A 15,934-nucleotide genomic window follows, 5' to 3' on the forward strand; every position below is an offset into this window, starting at 1 on the left:
TGCCCTACCAGATCCCAGTACCAGACTGCACTTTATGTCTGTCCTCGGTAGACGTTGGTGGCGCTAGTGTCCTCTACTCTGTAAAACAGCCGAATAGCGGTACGATGAAAACCAGCCGGGCAACTAAAACTACTACATACTACCACACTTACAGCAACACCAACACCAACACCATCGACGTCCTCACTTACATCACGCGACTCAGCTACACACCACCAGCACAATCACCGGCACCGTCTCACCCATCAGCACCATCACCATCACCCTCACTACTACCAATATACCCCCTCTCCTACTCCACACTCGCTTCGGTATTTCTCTTCCCGAGAGTTCAGTTTAGTTCGTGTCCTCTCGTTACGGCGCGCGGACGCTACCACCTCCGTTCACTCGACAACGCATACGCGTTGTTTCAAATATTTTAATATAAATAATAATTATAAATTTACCCTAAAAAAAAAAACATTTATCGTTTATAATTACTTTAACTTTATTTATATTTACAAATAACAGCAAAAGAACGTGAGTGTCTAAGTGACTTTTTAAAATTTATAATTCAAATTTAAAGCGCCTTTTTTTGTTGTTGTTACAACTTTATTTTAAAAACGACGCTTCTACACCGGCGTTTAAAAACTTTTAATATAAATAATATTAAATTGATATATTGCCACTTAAAAACATATATATTTTAAAAATATACTGTGCTGTGTTTAAATATATTATCGTGATTTAATTATTATTAAGTGCACACGGGGTTAAAATGGCGCTTGTACTCTTCGTCCTCCGCGCATTTATATCGACCGTGACAAATTATTCACCGTCGGCGAATGAAAACGATTGGCGGAATTTTTAAATTATTTTATAATTATTAATAACAATTTTAAAAAAATATATTTATTTAAAAATCCCGCGTTTTTTTAAAACTGATAAATAACAAACACGAGTTTCTAGTCCAAGTTTTTTTTCCCAGTGTTTTAGTTTAAATTATTTAAATAAATAATAATAATAAATATTATTTAGTGTCAGTGTTGTGTTCAAAGGATTTCTGGCTCTAAATTTAAAAGGTACGTATTTAAAATAACCCGCGTTATGGGTTATTATTAAATATAACTTTAAATATATTAAGTGAGCGGCGTTGAGGTTCAATTGGACGATACTCTTCTTAGAAACAATTACGATTAATTTACTGATATAAATTTATAATTCAATATTACTCATATAGATAACAATCTCCTTATATATATTAATAACAATTATTATTATTATTATTAAAGTTATGATATGTGATGATGATTAAAATCGCCCCAGAGAGATAAAATAAAACCATCAGTCTGTCATTATTTTAGTTATATCGTTTTCAATCATCCATCATGTTCCAACGGAGATCTATATACACTTCGACACATTGGACGTTGTTTGATGAATGTTTTATATATGTATATATGTTTATATTTGCCCTGTGAAATTATAAATGAAAATAGAATCAATTTATTTAAAATGTGAGCATGATACTGGTTAGCCGACGTTTAATAATTTTTTTAAATACCACAAATTACAAACAAGAAATTTTGGGTAGAGGTACCGTTTTTCCCCAGTTTTGGACACAATGTGTAACGGACGCTAGAGAAACTTTTTATACTTTTTCATTAATTTAAATTAAGGGTTAAATGTTGAAAAATGGAGTAGTGGCTACAAATGGTACCCCTGATTAAGAAAAATGATTTAATCCATGCTAAATGTATATCTATAGATTCTTATTGTTTTGGATCATTTCAAATAATTTTTCAATTGAAGGCTTCTCGGTTGCCCAATTTCAAAACACGACTAATTTTTCAAAATCGATTTTTTAGTATTTTCAGTTCTAGTAGAGCCTATAATTCAATACATATTTAAAAAATTTTATTTTTTTCAGTTACTGTGTTTTGAAATTGCGCAGCCGTTCTGTATGCCTGTTGAAAAAAGTCCAAAAATTGTTAATTTTCTAATAACTTAACAGACTCAGATTTAAAAAAAAAATGAAAACGATCTAGAATGTTAAAACTCCATAAGAAAAGGAATTGGAAAGTATTCAGAAGTATTGAAAAGAATTCCAATTTCATCATTTTTAATACCCTTCAATTTTTTTTTAATCAGAGGTACTGATAATAGCAGACACTTGAAAAAATTGAATTATTATTTATTGTTTATTGATCATGAAGTCGTAGCTCTTGTGGTAATCCAAAATACAAGAGCTTAATTGTTGTAATTAACATATTGTAGTAAATTATTTATATAACTTAAAACTTGAATTCAGTCTCGATTATCGTTCAATCGAAATCTTAAAAAATGTCGCAATTAATTATTTTTACTCAAAAAATATTCATAACTTGATTTACGGAATTTAAAAAAAGTTGGCTGTTGTGTACAATTAACTGGTAACTTATTCCAAACTCTGATAGCACAAACCAGAAATGACTTTTCATATTTAGCAATAGGACAATTTGGCAGGATAATTAATATAAACAACTAAAATTGTTAAAGAAAAAAATTTTAAAAATTGTGTGAAGTCTGGCAGTCCAGAATCACGATGTCGGCTTATTCAAAAAATTGAAAAGTATTATTCTGGAGCTGTAAATTTGTGAGGTCATAACTGCGGTTAAATGTACATTTAAAATTTAAAATGTAAATTTAATAGAACTTGTAAATAGCCAAAGGCTAAGAATCATAAATTATTATTATTACTTGTAGAGGAACAAAAAAAGTGAATTTACTAGGTGGTGATATATACTTAGTACTTAGTATTTGTATTTGGGCAAGACTCTTTAAATTCTCAGTTTACGTCCATCAACCACATGCTGATGGAGTAGAGAAGTAAACTAATTTGAATAGAGACGAGAAACGCCGTGCCGGATCTTATGAACTCCCAAAGTGATTTTGTAATTGCACAAATAGAATGGAGAAACGTTGTAAGGTTGTTTGATATGTCTCGAAGACATCCGGAATAGTACCTTTTTTTTTGCAAGTTTGTTTTTAATTATTCAAAAATACTCTCGCATAGTTCTGCCAAGAGTAATTTTGTAGACTATTTAAATTCCGAGCTGATAAATTCATTGAGATTTATTACAGCAGCAGTGTAGTAGTTTGAATTTTCGAGTTAATTAAAAAAAAATTAAATAAATAAAACAAATGATTGAGTGGAATGAAATAATTAGAAAGAATCGCACGCGTTCGCGTGAGGCTGAGAAATGTGCACGCACGCGTGTCTATTTTCTCTCTTACTCCCTTTCTCTTAACCGAATTTTTTTTTTTCCCGTCTTTATCGCTTTACTTGGGTTTTAAAACGCTTTTTACTTATTCTTTTTTCTTCACACACGTTAAATGACAGTCTGTAAGGTAATGTGTGGGTATACAGTTTGTAACTGTTGAGAAGCGGTAGAAGGTGAGAGAAAGGACGTTTGTTTGCTCGCGGAAAATATTTGAACGTGTTTGCGCGGCGTACCGAGCAACGTCGACGATGACGACCACCGAGACTTTAACACTGATTTAATGTTTATTATTATTGGGATAGGGGATATTAGGTGTCATTTGGATCCTCGACATGTTTTTCAAGTACAAGAAGTGTCCTTGGTCCTGCATGCGGTCTCGGTCACGGTATGGCCTTTCCAAGTCCTTTGATACTTAAAATATTTTTTCCTTTCTCCATACCACAAAAATCTGTTGACAGTTTGACATGCCCACGAATTAGTCATACAGGTCAGTCAAACCTCTGCAAAGATTAAATAGAAAGTTACCGTATGTTCATAGTCGTATGTTTATATGTGTGTATGCATGGAGCAAAAGAGGGAGTGATTAATAACTCGGACGTGTATAAATATCCTATCCAGTACAGAGTGAGGAAAAATACAGAGGGTTAGTTGACAGTCGTTGCGTCGGTAGCCGATTGTTATCGTGGTTGACAGTCTTCCGTGCCAGGTACCAGGGTGGCAAGTTTTACGACTGCCCTATCCGATCATGGGTGTTACCAACTAGGGATAGAACCCCTCACATGTCTACTTCCAAAGCTATACATTAATATATATGTATATGTATATGGATACGTGGCTACCTGGACAAAAGTATCTAGTCGGTTTTATATTGTCTGTTTTGCTACACAACTAGTAGGCTGTTGGTTTCTGTCGGTTCTATTACTGCTGCTCGCATAATATAGTACGTTGATCCCTTTTTCACGTCACGTTTCCTGGGTTTTTAATGTTTTATATGTAAAATATAAATATTATCGTATGGTAAAAAGGTATAAAGATGTTTAAAATATTGCTTAGTAAAATTGTCACGTTTTTATTTATATTTTTTTATTTGGGGTGGTGTCGGTGTAGCGGAAAGATGCATAAATAATATTTAAAAAAGTTATTTAGATTTTTGTATTTTAAATTTAAAAATTCATTTATGTTTTTCTTTATTATTTTTGTTTATTTTCATTACGGGGTATATTTTCATTACTTTAGAGTAAATTGAAGAAATAAAAAAAATTTCCATCCAATAACCGTTTCCAATTTATAAAAATTCAGTAAACCCGTTATACGCAAGAACAAATAATAAAAGAAAAATGAGAGGAAAAAAAAAGTGAATTATAATAAAAAGTTTGAACGCTGTGTCCTCTTAATCAAAAAATAAAAAAAAATATTTCTTCAAGACTTCCTTTCTTTATCCAACCGATCAACTTATCCGAGATCTCCGTTACTTTTGTCTGTTAATTGTTTTCTTTGTTAAAAAAAAGAAAAAAAAAATAAGAACATGCCCGCAGGTACTTTTTTTATGCTTGTCATTCTCTATACTGTCGTTTTTTTATTATTTTTTCTGGTCAAGAAGCAGCAGCAACAGACGAAAAAGTAAACGAGACGAAAATGTAAGAAGAAAAATAAAAAAATAATAATAAGACGCGACAGGTGAATGCTTGTACGATACTTGCCCATCATCATCATCATAATTATCACGATCACATATGGCCCAGGAAAATGCGCTTTGGAATTTCGTTTGTCTCGGCTTTCAGCCAACAAACTTTCCCTCTCGTTACACATGCCATTTTCACGTCCGTTATCTTGTAAAATATTTTTTTTCCTCATTTTAAAACAAACCCCTTTTTTGTTTTTTTTTTTTTATTTATTCATTTATTTTTTGCTCCTTTTTGTTTTTGCATCGTGGAACTTTGCTTTACTTAACCGTATTTTTTGCCATGAAAATTCCACTTAAATCTCCTTAGACGCTTTGAAAAATTCACGAGGCCATTTCTCTTGAGTTATTTCGCTATAATTCTTCATGGAGGTCGCCATTATAATCTTAACCATCGGTTTCGCTACAATAATAACAATTAATAAGCCTAAGGAAATATATAATCGGTAAAGAAATTTGTTCAGCCAATCATCTCTCTCTCTCTCTCTCTTTGTCTTTTTTTATCTTCATAAATATATATATATATAAATATAAAGCAGAAAGTCTCGTCTCTATTGGGCATTCTGGTCTCTACAGAGTGCGCTTTAGCTTGGGATTTCAACCGATTAATTATCATTATGGGAATTACGCCGAGCTGTAATACAATATGTATGTATTTTATATATACGTATGTGTGTTATATTTATGCCAACATTTCCGTTTGTAGCATTACATTACATTGAACAGAACCTTCGTTTATACTCACTTGTGAGTTCTGAGTTTTGTTCTGTGTTTTATACTCCAATATCATATGTATATACATATAATTGCAATAGGAAAGTGTTACAAAGCGATAGTACACTCTGATCGATAACAACCTCTATACATATTTTTGTTATTATTATTATTATTACTATTACTAGCTTTTATACATTATGATTGAGGTTGTTTCAGTATTACCATCTGTAAACCCAATATTTTTGTTTATAAATATTTACTTTATCTCAGCCAAAAAAGATTTATATCACTCTGAGAATTCAACGGTATTTTTCACACAGAATATTTATACTAAAAGTACTCAAGTCCCAGATGAAAAATTTTTCTCAGCCGAAAAAGGGCCCAGGTAGTAAACATCAGGCCGAAAACATGGAATTTTTCACAGTTCTACAATTTTATTTAGAAAAAAAAAGGACTAAGACCGAAAAAATAATATTGTTTTCAGCGACATAGCCTTTTAGAAATTCAGTATATTTACGCTTCGAAATTTCAAAAATTTATTACATGTTATTTTTTATTCTTTACAGCTTTTGTTTGGTTTTTTGTTGTTCTATGAAATATTTGTGGAAAATCTGTTTTTAGGGGAGTTTTCATTTTTTTTTCTTATTAACCCCCAGGGTGATGACTTCTTTATTCTGGGGGATGATTGTGGATAGATCATAGACCTTCAACCGAATTTGCACCAATTTTCGAGAAATGTCTCTTATTTCGAAGTTGGCTGGACTATCGGCGTATTTCGGCTTTTTTCACTAAAATTCTACATTAGGCGTAATTTCGGGCAAATCTACCCTTCGTCACCTAAAATTTTTCAATTATTTGCGTATACTATATTTGTATATAAATATTAGCTCTATCTCGGTTAAAAAATATTTATACAAAGTTCCATTTGAATAAATAAATATATTAGTGATAAAACTAATGTTTTATTAAAGCAAATAAAAGTTTCGTAGTTATTTTATACTTTTTATTCTTAACTTTGATCGATCGTACGCTAATGAACTCTTCATTTTTCTCACGATATAAATTATCGTACATCATTAAGTTCATAAAGAAAGTTTATTAAAATGAAATGTTAAAACGGTAACTATTTTTATAAATATTCGACAAAAGTTGCTCTCGCTTTGCTCTCAACTCGTAAAGCGCTTGGATAAAAGTAGTTCAGGTAAACATAGCTATCACGAAATGCTACAAAGGAGACTCTTCCTGTTTCTGAGTTATAAAAAAACTAAAAAAATACAAAGTCGCTTTTTTATTATTATTATTTTTTCTATTTCTTTTCTTCCACAGTTTTACTATCAAGCTAACACTACATGATGTTCTAGAAGTGAAGCTTTCCTCGACATTTTTCGGCGTGTTTCGTCGTTCCATCGCGATGATTAACGAGAGCTATTGTTCGATCTATTCTTTAAATTTTTTTCTTACTTTTTTCTATTCTCAACTACACGCGTATACATTTAATACACACTCAACACCATCACGTGTCTTCGTTAATTTTTTTTTCTTCATTCTCATACATATCCACCGTGAGACTTTCATTAATCTCAATTTGTAAGACATTTCGTATTTCAGCGACTATAATTGATGCTCTCAAGATCTTTCCCTTAAATATAAATTGAGCTAAATTAGACATATATAGGAAGTAAAAATTCGTTTATATATATATATATATATATTTTTTTTTTTTTTTTTTTTCATTAAACTTTTCCATTTTTAACTCATCATATTTAATTTAGAAAAAAAGAAGTAACCCAGCCAATTTGTAACTTTTTTTTATCCTTTCATTTGGAGACACATCATGCATGTTAGCTGGAGATTCGAATCTGGTTTTACGTTTCCAACGTGCCGACTTCCTTGCCTACGAAAAAAAATAATAATAATGAAAAAAGACAAAGACTAGAGTATAGAGAAGAATGAAACTTAGTGGGGACTTATTTTATATCTCGTGTGCTCATCTAGGATCTAGGGTTACCTACGTCGTCTTCCTTATATCCACGCATCACATGTACATCAGAATATGGCCCCCAACACGCTATATTACCTTCTGTCTCTATATGTATATTTTATTTTATAATACATACATACATAGTATACTAAAGCCCGCTGGTGAAGACAAACATATAATAGTATAACGTAGAGCCAGAATAGAGGATAGATATTTACGTATGTACGCGGTTTTTATTTATGTATCATTACTCAGTCTCCAAGGTCGTATTTCGACTCGCTGTTACAAGCTCGTGTGACACTTATTGTGAGATGTTGCTTGATAAAAAAATATATTTATATAGCGGAATATATACACACTCTATCCAGCTATATGTATATTAAAGTTTATCCAAAGACATATACATATCCAAGTATGAATACTTTTCACAAGTTTTATCCAATTAAAATGTCGTTACCAGTGACAACGAAATATTCATTCTACGCCCAGATATATCCAGCTTATTAGCATTTGATGGCTCATTAAAATTGACGAGATCAACGATAAAGAACCAACAAAACTTTTTATCCTTTGCTCGTTTTGGAATAGTCATATAGATGACGATTGACGATCCTGATGCTGATTCTATGGTTGATGATGATGATGATGATGATGATGATGATGACTGTAGTGATGGAAGAAGATGCTGGGAAAAAAGGGGCTTTGTTAGAATCCGTAGTTGGAAGTTTAATGATTAAGATCGGTCGAGTATCGATAGCACGTGTCACTACTGATCTAGGTAATGCATTTGGGCACGTGTGTATCATGCCGAATAACGAGTATAGTAGGCTGGCGTGCCTACTCGATTGGTCTATACATGACCCGAGACCCCAGAATTATAAACGTCACGCTATCGCACCGTCTATTCCAACGGTGAATCCTTAACATCGGACTTTAGCTACTAAATGTTATAGCTAGTCGGTGTATTCCATGTATTCTATGTATATTTATATATTTATATGTATATAAACATCTAGAAGTGCGAGTCTAGACTCGACTACAACCACACGAGGTTGGTAACAGACTCGTTTCAGAGTCTTATCGTGACACGCCCTCGGCATCTCGTCAATCTTATGTGTATACTGTATATAACCAGTAAGTTTAAATTTATTTGAACATACGTATCAATCTTGAATTCATTTCTTATCCACTAAGCAGCTAACCGGACTGTATCGTCTTCTTCAAAGGAGGCCTTATCTCAAGAACAGCTAATTTAATTAACTCGTTCCGGCACAAACTTGGATTAAAAAGTATAAGCTGCTATTTCTGTGTGAACGAATCAGCATATATATGTGTACATGTATATTAGTTGCTTTATGTGGGTTCAAGAATAATTAGCCCTTAAAGCTAACAACAGAGACTGATGATGGGGGATGAGTGCACCCTCGTACCAATTAGACTCTGCTCTATTTTTACATCCGTGAAAGGGAGAATCGCCTTTGCATTTGCTTTTGATAGTACACTGAGTTGAACAGGAGATCGAGTATATTATATAGTAGTTGTAGCTGTAGTAGTAGGAGAGTAGGGCCTTATATTCCCTCATCGAGTTTCATGGGAATCTGGCCAATGGCTACCCCCCAAAAACACACTGGCGACATCGTGCGGAATTACCAGCTCCGCCGGCTGCTCATGTGTTCTCTTATTTTTTTATTAATACTTTTTTTTTTTTTTTACTTTTTTATTCCTCCTCCTGGTTCTCTTATTCTGCTGGTTCCCCGTCGCCCTGATGCCGCTTTCATTCGAGAGGGCCAATTTTTTTGGGAAGTGGGCGTACCTCTTTCCGGTTTTGGGACCATTGTCTTCTTCTTCTTCTTGGTCTTGTTCTTAGTCTTGGTCTTGGTTTTCTGCTGCTGCTCCTGCTTGATCTTTTACTTCTTCTATACTTTTAAGTAGAGAGAGAGGTAGCTGGGGCTGGGGAAAAAGGGGGAGATGAGGCCCCATCGCACAGTCTTGTGCCCCCGGAGAAGAGAATGCTTGTGTGCTGTACGCACACCTGCACTCATTACCCTTCTCCGCTTTCTGGATACGGTGACGTGAGCTCTTGACTGGCTCGCGGGTTCGATAATGCATTTCCCTTTTCGTTTTTTTGGAGGGCTTCTGTGCCGGTTCGTGATGTTTTTTTTTTCTTTTTTATCTTTTTTAAGAATAAAGTATGTAAGGGCAATAATGCACGTGGCTCGTCGAGAATTGTCAGTGAAAAGTCCTTGAGGACACGTGCCAATCGCTGTGCATTATTAATTCATTACAATAAACCATTAAAACTTTTATCAATATAACCATTCTCATACTTACAATTAGAGGTTTCAAAGTGGTTTTGTCGGTAATTGTTAGCTCATTAGCGTGTAAAGTAAACCGTTAGGTATTAAATTTAACTATTGTTATTATTGTCGACTATTATACGGGTAGAATTGTAACTCAGTACCTAATGGATGTAGATGAATAATAACAAAGTCGTAGATTAGATTAGACAGATCGAGATCCTAAATCCGTTCAAGTGAAAACCCAAATGACTAGCATTGAATAAAGTGGCTTTTGACGAAGAGAGTACACGGCCGTCAATTTAATTTGAAAAGCGCCGTAACTCACGCGGCAGCCCTACCGCCATGAACTGGATGGGTTTAGGTCTTATATTCTTGACTGGCTGGTTGGTTGGTTGGTTGGCTGGTTGGTTACTTGAGAGAAAGAGCAAGCGCATCCCAGACCGTCGACATTGTGGCTCGAGACAAAGGGACATTTTTTGTAGCCGATCAAAGGAACGAGACTAGGTATGGTATCGAGCAAAGTTTTCGAGAGACTTGGCTTCTTCGATACGCTCTCGTTATTTCTCTACTTTGCTTCCTACTGGCTTCTCATCTCGTACACAAAGTTATACTGCTATACATTGGTATACTTACTCTCTTTAACTCAACTCTTTTCCATTCGTTGGTTGGTTGGTTGGTTGGTTCGTTTCGTTACACAGCCTCAAGGAATCTCGTTTTCTTTGGTTAACGGTCATTCGTTTCTCGCATCTGTGCACGAGCAAATGCTCTGATGCTGTTATGCTGTTGGTTACACTCTTGGTACTTTTGCTGTGTGTTCTTGTGTACCTCCACTGCTGACTTCTGCTCTGATATTGGTGTTAGTTGAGAATATATATATATATATATACAGACTCTTGTGCCCCGCGAAAAACGTACCGTTAGAACTGGACCTCCGTTGTCTCACTTCTCTTTCTTACTTACCTTCGTTAAGCCGCTTTTCTCTGTATACTCTGGTGGTGATCCTGCAGTAACTGCTGTTGCTGCTGCTGTAGCTTCTACTTCTGCTGGAGTCTGGTTCTTCTGCTGGTTCCGTGAGATTTCTACCTTTCTGCCTCTCAGACACACCGCACGCGTTATCTCAGGAGTGGAATCTACCAAGATTCAGGTCGAGGTTAATCTCCGTACCACCTGCTTTAGCGTGTGATGTAGTCTTTCATGATTTTTAAAATTTTATTTAACGTTAAAAGACATTCATTTTCTCTGCATACTTCCGTTGCCATTATATTGAATTCTTTGAATACTTGTTTATAATACCTACATTTATATACATCCCATACAATATACATGTATTATATCTGTATAAATACACTAAACAAATTTAATATTCCAACACGAATCATTTGCTATGTTTACCGAAAAATATACGTTGGAAAAAATAAATTCCTGATCCTGTTGGCACACGCTCGTTAATCGAGCCTCAAAGAGCAATGTATATATACGAGTAGGTCTCGGTCTCGTCCCGACTCTGTTTACTCAGGATATTCGTAAGGCGCGGAAGAGTGCCTCTGAAGAGGTAGAATAGTGTACGCCGATGAGACGATCGAGGTACGATGTACACACAAGCTCATATATATATATATACCTTTATAAGAAAACGTCCAATAAGAAATAATAAAACGAAGAAAAAAGAACCAGGCAGAAGCAAGTAAAAAGGGAGGAGTGTAAAAAAAACGTCCCAAAGGTTCATCCCATGCTTCTGCGTTTTTATATTATCGCTTGTACAAAATTGTCGGCTTCTTTTTTCCCATCAGCGTTTACAGCAGCAGCAGCATCAGCACCATCACTATACACAGCTTTACTTTACTACCTTTCATTGATATATACCAATATAAATATTTGACATCATGAAGAAGAATAACCAAGAACAGCAGCTGTATACTCGCTGGTTCCTTACGACCTTTCGTGTGAACATTCTTAGTTTGTTAAATTTGGAATTCGGACTTGCGAATTTCAGGAATTTTTATAAATATCTTCCTTTTTGTCAATAGCATTATTGTGCGCTGCTGCTGCTGCTGTTACCTGCCTATGTACATATTATTTTTTTCGTCTCTGTTATTTCAATTATAATTCACATGAGAACTCCCGAATACATTATGTCCCACGCGCAGTATGCTGTTCAATTATTAGAAACGTATGTAAACATTATTCGGTCATTTATATATATATGTATGTATATAAACTGATAAATAAATGTGTGTGTAGCTGGGTGATGAAATGGTGTATGTTTGGCGAAAGTCACGAATTAAATGGTCAAAGGGAGCGATAGGGTAAACTCATTGAGAGGTAAATACAACTGTCATGCTTCAACAGGCAGCCTTGGTACAGCTCATACTCGTTGTCGTCAAACAAACACTCTCAACGTATTTTACCAATTGATTTAACCAAATAAATACATATATATATATAGATATGTATAAGTGAATGTTGGTAGAAATAAGTCTGATATGTATTTTCTGTGGGTACACAGTAGGTGTTAGCTTGACGAGTATAATTTTATGGTAGTAAATTTGATTTTGTGGACATAACTAAATTTTAGTGTGATGCTTACTAAAGAGAGGAGGGTATGTGATGAGTAAATGAAAGAGGGAGAAGACAGTATGTGTGTATGTATAACGTATGTAGTAGTTGGTATAGTAAAAGGAGAAAATTGAAAGCCGTGTATTGTTGACGTGCTATTGAAACTGTCTCCGGATGTTTCTCTCGGTGCTTATCCACACAGACTTTTAAAGGTCGCTTTTTTTTTTTTTATTCTACAGTACTATACTACCTCGGCCTTTTGTCAATGATCTCACACCTGGAACTCAGCATCACGGAATTTGTCGACGGATATAGTAGCAAATCTCATCGTTTGTCATATTGAGATGAAAATTTTCTTTAAAATTTGTCGCTTCGCGCCCCCTAGAAATGACTCACTAATTCTATTTTTAAATTTTTTACTTCACTGAATTTATGTTTTTTTGAATTGTTGAGCCGGTAAACGATGACATTTGAATTAAAATTATCCGGATTTTCATGAAAAATGTTATTTATTTATTCAATAAAAATTTTATTTGCCCTCGTGCCTCGGATAATCTGCAGCAGCCTTTTACTTTTGAAATGTATACATCAACCCTAATCATATTTTTTTCCAAAAAAGGGCTGACGGCCTTTTGTGAAAGACTAAATCTCCATATAAATTGATAATTGTATATTTAAATATTATGCATATATATATACATTAAATAGACTTTATAATCACAAATTAACCTCTGGGATAATTGACCGGATGAGTTGATCGAAAAGCTGATGACATGAACTTGTTAAAAGTTAATCCTCTTTTTATATTTTAATTAGTATATATAATATTTTTTTTTTTTTTGAAACTTGCATATTATGTAAGTTTTGACTCGACCTATTTCATCGTCAAGGGTTCTAAGGTCGAAAAGCAAAATAAAAAAAAGTGTAAGAAGAGAAAAAAAAAAATAATAAAAAATCAGAGACAGTATAGAGAGAAAAGACAAAGAAGAGCGACAGAGTGAAGTAGGATGTTTGACAGATACAAGCATCCACGTTGATGACAATCAACCCATGGAAGAGGGAAAAGGGCTTGAGAATTAAAAGTGGACTCTGTCAGTACTATCTATCTCCCTCATTTCATATATATACATCTCTATCTGGTCCGCTGTCAACTTGATTCAAGCATTTCTCTCAACTAGTTTCAGAAAACAAAATAAGCCGAGCTTCACTTTTTATTTACTTCTTTTATTATTAATTCCCGTACTTTTCTTGTTATTTATCATCTGCCAAATTTATCATGTTCCCCAAACAAAAATATAAAAATACTCAAAGCTCTAGAAATAAGACTTTGACAGTACACAAACATGCGTATTTATAAATCTACGGTCTATTTAAAGTCTGCGCACATTCCGTGTCTTAATGAAGATAATTACATCAGAATCGGGATTATTGAAGCTGAGTATTATCAGTAATGAAGGTTTAAGTGTATATAATTTTGATTAGCTTTATTAAATCGGCCAATGCTCTTATTTGAAGCACAACATCAATAATACAAATGAATGATAGAGTTAATAACGAATACTGTAAACCTTGTAATTGTACGAGTGATCGTCATCGCTGTCGGAAGAGAGCTGATTGTAAAAAACCCCCGTGGGATAGACCTGCCGATTCAGATTTAATACGGAACGATTTTCCAGATCTACTTTAATTTCAAATTACGATTACATTACGCACCGTATTATTATTGTAGAAAAGTGTGTGGTTGATTGGTTGATAATATTTATGAAATATAAGTTTTAGGCCACTTCTAATACTTCCTACTGCTGTGGCAAATAGTCTGATTCAAATTTAATGTTTTATAACCTAAATAACAAAGGAAAGATTCCCGCCTGAATTACAGAGTTCGTCGTAGAGCAGTATAATATGACTTTGCATGCTCATAATTCGATATTCTAAAAATATAACCAACATAAACTTTGAGTTTTCTTCGGAGCTTCAATTGTCGTTGACAAATTATATCAGTGTATAAAGCTGTGTAATAGTAAAATATAGATAATATGAGCGAGGTAATTCATTTTTCACCATAAATGCACTGAAAGTTCAAATTCTCGCCCGTTTAGAAGAAAGAAAGTCGTTCATTTTTTTCATGAGAAAATGGATGTCAAAAACTGCGCATGCGTTATTCTTCCTATAAACAGACAAAAATTCAAACTTTCAGGTGTGGACCTGATTAAAAATCGTATACATTAAGCTCGATTAGACAATTTCGCACGTGGGTTGGAATATTCTACCCTCGACGCATAATACACTATTTTCTTAGTTTGTAAATTGAATAGTTGCATAATTGGTTTTTTATTGAATAAAGCAATCATCCATTGAATTTTGTTTATGTGTCGAGAACAGAAGAACTATGTAAATACACTTGAGTAAATTTTGTAGAACAACGGAAATCGTTTTCATAGTTCATGGAACTATTCAAGTTCGGAATGAAAGCTACTGTGAAAGGCTCAGAGTACAGAGTACTCGGATCTCAAAACTTTGTTTTAAATCTAGTAACTTAGTTGTAAAAGTATTATTGTAATACTTGTACATGTTTATTATAAAAATGTATATTTAAAGTCTTAAGGCGTTTATATTATTTATGTATTATAATTCGTGCTATTTTTATGTTTTAATAATTTAAATTTTTTGTGGGTTTATCGATTGCCGGCGTGGAGGAAGCTAAACCAGGAGCACATTTAATAAGATTGAGAAGTCACGAGAGAAAGACCGGACGTGTTAGTCGATCATGGGCAATAGTGGGTGTGTGTTGTATCACATATATATTTATATACTATCAAGTGTGGTAGATATATACTTATGTATGTATATATATATATGTCTGTATGTCTGTATCTGTATGAAGAGAGCAAAAAGGAGTATAGGACATGTGGCAAAGCAAACGGTTACTTTTGACGCGACTCACCTTTATATCAGCGAGCGGCTACATTAGCCTTTGTAGATAGCACTAAGTGCCTCTGGATATTTAAAGCTACTAAACGTGTCGTACACCAAAACCAAAATCCATACTTATAGAGCTGGCGCACGAGCATCTTTTGCAATTATATCCATCAACATTATTTTAGCTTTTTTTATAATTATTATTTAAATAACGATACATAATTATTATTATTTATTTAAATTTCATCTAGACACTCATTCTGGCACGCGTGAATCTACGTTTTTTACTCACTCGACGTTTTTTTAACGTAGGAACATAAAAAAAAGGGAAAAGATAAAGGAGAAGGAGGACGCTCATTAGTCAGAGTCAAACAATTTTTTTGTTAATTTTTTTTTATAAAACTCGATTCTTTTGGCGCAGGCTTCTCTTTCTCACCTAAAACCGACTCTTGTGCTCTCGCCCTCTCTCTCTCTTTCTCTTCATTCTCAAGTCTCTTTTACGTTTTTATTCCATGAATTAATGACTACATTTCGCGTC

General features: G+C 33.9%; 1 protein-coding gene across 14 annotated transcripts in view; it reads left to right on the forward strand.

The window, feature by feature from the left end:
* The first annotated feature begins 363 nt into the window (after positions 1-363).
* The window catches only part of LOC103573507 (ephrin type-A receptor 4-A), a 73,907-nt gene continuing 58,336 nt past the window's right edge, over positions 364-15,934 (forward strand). For all 14 annotated transcript variants that reach the window (XM_014439698.2, XM_053742865.1, XM_008552634.2 and 11 more), the window contains exon 1: positions 364-1,061. The gene's annotated coding sequence lies outside the window, so the exon portion shown is untranslated. The remainder of the gene's footprint in view (positions 1,062-15,934) is intronic.

Source organism: Microplitis demolitor, chromosome 2, assembly GCF_026212275.2.
Source record: "Microplitis demolitor isolate Queensland-Clemson2020A chromosome 2, iyMicDemo2.1a, whole genome shotgun sequence".
Lineage (NCBI taxonomy): Eukaryota > Metazoa > Arthropoda > Insecta > Hymenoptera > Braconidae > Microplitis > Microplitis demolitor.